Source organism: Pinus tabuliformis, chromosome 4_1 (genome assembly GCF_031772625.1).
Source record: "Pinus tabuliformis cultivar Carrire ecotype Pingquan chromosome 4_1, CPIR1, whole genome shotgun sequence".
Classification (NCBI taxonomy): Eukaryota; Viridiplantae; Streptophyta; class Pinopsida; order Pinales; family Pinaceae; genus Pinus; species Pinus tabuliformis.
Window position 1 is genome coordinate 461,340,399 of NC_142303.1, and position 3,930 is coordinate 461,344,328.

At 36.5% G+C, this 3,930-nt stretch overlaps 1 pseudogene; it reads left to right on the forward strand.

Moving 5' to 3' along the window:
- Window positions 1-1,676: 1,676 nt before the first annotated feature.
- LOC149176403 (coatomer subunit zeta-2 pseudogene) lies at window positions 1,677-2,289 on the forward strand (annotated as a pseudogene).
- The last annotated feature ends 1,641 nt before the right edge of the window (window positions 2,290-3,930 follow it).

A 3,930-nucleotide genomic window follows, 5' to 3' on the forward strand; every position in this document is an offset into this window, starting at 1 on the left:
AAGAATTCCTTTTCCAACATGGTTTAACAAAGAGTGTCAGCTTGGAACTACTCACTCAGATCCTAGCAGAAGTCGGGATCTCTTCTTCCCTGGAAAAGGAGATCTTGACAAGAATTGAAAGTTCAACTACTCCCCAAGAAATAAACGAAGATTCAACATCTGAAGAATCCTGCGTATCTAATGGCGAACAATCATTCGAACAGGAGATTGAGGAAGAAGAACAACAGATCGAAGAAGAAGAACAGGAGTTACAACATGATCTAAGTGAGAGAAACTGTGCTTATCAAAGCCTTATCGAACAATGGTTCCAGGTAAGTACTAGATTAGATTCATCTTTTTATTTTTTAGTTGATTTGTAGTTACAGCACCTAGACTCATTCACTTTCGAATATTTTCATCCATCATTTAAAAAATTGCTTCTGGATATATTGTTGTTACTGCTACGTGAATGGCTTCATTGGAAGTTTAATTACACATAACTATTTTTTTTTCTAATTAGTATAGAGTAGGTAGGCTTTCATTTGTAGTTTTTGCTTTCATTTTCAGTTTTTCTTTTACCTAGAATAAGTATGCTCTCCTCCGCGCTTAGTGCGATCACGAGGATCAGAAAATAGGGATGATTTAGACGACTAATTTCAGGAATAAATAAATGTTTTGCAATATGCTTCATCAAAAACATCTTTCAATATGCAAATCATTGTGTCCATTTGTTAAAAAAAAATTAAGTCCAGAGAAAGTTTAGTTTCTTTCTAAATTTTAGTTTTTCATTGATTAAAAAAAAAAAAAAAAAAAAAAACTAACCATTTTTGTTTTTGTAAAGATAGGGTTAATTTCATTTTTTAGACTTTTAATTAAAAAAAAAAAAAATTCACTACCAACAATAAAACAAATCACATAAAATTTTTTAAACAAAATAAAAAAACAAATAACAATAAAAAAATCGAAAAAAAATGCAAAGACAAATGCATAAGGCCGAGTGTTAAACCCACTACCAACGCAAACTTGAGGTCATGATCCTGTGAGTGCCATGTGTCCAAGGGTTGGGCTAACTCCCTGTCCTTCCCACCGAGCCCTTTAAACATTACAACTTGGTCACATTCATTATCTATAGGACCTGGGTTAAGCACCTTTTGCATCCGCGCTTGTCTGTTGGAGTCGTGTTATTTAAATGCAAATTGACCGTGGCCTGGTTCTTTTGCCTGTTGTCTCCCCTTAGAACCTTAAACCTTGAGCACTTAAACCTATGGTAACGGTGTGACTGAGTGCCAAAAAGGGAATTTTCCTGAGCTCCATGAATGAAATACTCTAGTCAACTTGTTATTCAACTTCAAAGAAATTTCGGACACGATTGTGACCATCACACACTAGTATTAAGTAGTTTCATACACCTTCTCTTATGTCATGGTCACCTCCTCTCTCTCCACCATCGCAGCTCCTTCAAAAAGCACACAAAATCTGCAAAAATCCATAAGAAAATCGGGCTTTCTGAGAAAATCAAGCTTTTTGTCCACGAAGTGAGGAGGAGATAACAATTCGATTTTGCAGTTATTAATCCAAGAATGGAGGCGGCAGTTTAGCTAGATTTCAGCAACTAACTCTCGATTTCTCTGCATGCACAGATTTGATACATAATTGAAAGTATGATCTAGGCGTAGAAGGCAGAGGGATGCTTTTGGGTAATTTGTCTGAACCGCCAGGCCTTGAATCCTCAATCCTTGCATTGGCATCTCCCCGATCTTTGAAACGCAGAAAATGGAATCTTGTCCTTTGATCAAGAACATTTTGCTTCTAGATTCAGAGGGAAAACGGGTTGCAGTTAAGTACTATTCTGATGATTGGCCAACCCTTGCTTCAAAGCTAGCTTTTGAAAAATTTGTTCTTTCAAAAACTCAGAAGACAAATGCCCGAGCAGAAGCGGAAATTGGCATGTTCGATAGCTTTGTTGTCATCTATAAGTTCATCTCTGATCTACATTTCTATGTCACTGGTGGTGATGATGAGAATGAGCTTATTTTGGCTACAGTTCTTCAAGGCTTCTTTGATGCGGTTGCGCTTCTTCTCAGGAGCAATGTGGAGAAAAGAACAGCTCTTGAGAATTTAGATCTCATCCTTCTTTGTCTTGACGAGATTGTTGATGGGGGAATAATTCTGGAGACTGAAGCAAGTGTAATTGCTGGAAAAGTGGTGACCCATGGTGCTAATGGTGGAGGCGCACCCCTATCTAAGTAGACTATATCTCAAGCACTTGCATCTGCATAGGAACATTTAGCAAGATCACTTCTACAATAATAATTTGTTTAATCCTTCCTTGCATTTGAGTTTTGTCACCTTACTAGTGATCCTTGGCATGTGTGATGCTTGGTGGTTGTAGACATTGTTTGAATCTTATGCTCATCACTTTTCTAAATTGTAATTTTTCGGTGGAATTACCTGCCATTTTGTCTTCCATTCCAAGCTAATCCAAATTCACATAACTAGGTTGGTTTCTTGATGCAAGCAGTCTCAAAAAGTCTGAATATGGGGAAAAAAAGGTTAAATAACACTGCAACAGAAAATTAAATTATGTCTTGACTTTTCATGTTTTGTGTTTTTGCATAAATTTTGAAAAGTTCAGGAAGTAGGATATGGTAGTTTGTGTACCTCTTAAGGGTCACAGATTTATATAAGCTTGTTTGCATAAATAAAAATAAAATAAAAATAAACAAATTTCCCTCATTCATTCATAAACTAACTACTTGTTCCCTAAGAAATACAAAAGCCTTTTCAAATGTTTTAAATCATTTTTCTTGCAAACTAATAAAAACATTTTGAAAAAGTATTGCACAATTAATGAGCACATTGCATGGGGACATGCAATATTTCTAGTTGGGGGGAAATAAAAGTATGTTGGAATTTATCATTTATTTTTGTGGGCAAGAGTTAGGATGCATATACTAACAAGTGAAATGAGATTGGTGTTATGTGTAGGTCAATGAGAAGCTTATGCAAAAAGCTCAATATTACGATGTGACACCCTTTTCATCCATGATTAGTGTAACTTCAAAAAATAATTAAAAAAAATGGACATTTCATAAATTCTTGAAAATGAGCTAATTTGTTTTTGATTCACTTCATACAGGAATGATCGATGGAGATGGCACACAAAGGTGACAATTTTTATGCAGGAATGGTACTAAGAATTGAAGACAATCTAATGCAAAAGTGATTTTTCGAAATCACAATGAAACATGCATCATTGGACACTTGGAGGAACTAATTCTTCACTGCACATATCATGACATTTTACACTACACAAAAATCCTTTTGCATCATGACTACTCACGCCTAGACCATCCCTATGTTGCAGCCATCTTCCATTACCTTATCTTTCACGACTTCATGCATGCCTATTTTTTTGAATCGCATACATTCCTTTATCCTTTTCAATTTGCCTTCTGAATAAAACTTATTCCCTTTCCATGATTACATTGCCTTGTTTTCTCGCCATGCTGATCCACACTACTTGCCCGTGATTTCTTTCCATTTATAGTCCTACGAAATATTTTTGTACAAACTCGCATTGACTGATGTGGGATTCCTTAAGGCCCACCTTTCAACAAGTCTTGCCCCATCGACATCAACACCTTATCTGGGAAATAGACTAGAGTTCATTTTGAGTACCTAGAGGCTTGCATGCCTTAATGGCAAGTTCTCTCGCTAACGATCATGGGAATACATCAATGTCCCTTGATCTTCAGATCTTGCAAGTGGCTCGACTTCAGCACATCCATTCGCACTTCGCAAGATGTACTTGGGTACCTTGGCACTCGTTGACATCAATGGTGAGTTGCCTCGCATTGGTTAACGGCATGCATCAATGGCCGGTAATCCAATGATTTCTTTTCATGCTCGACATCAACACATTATTTCGCATGATTAGAATTGTACCAA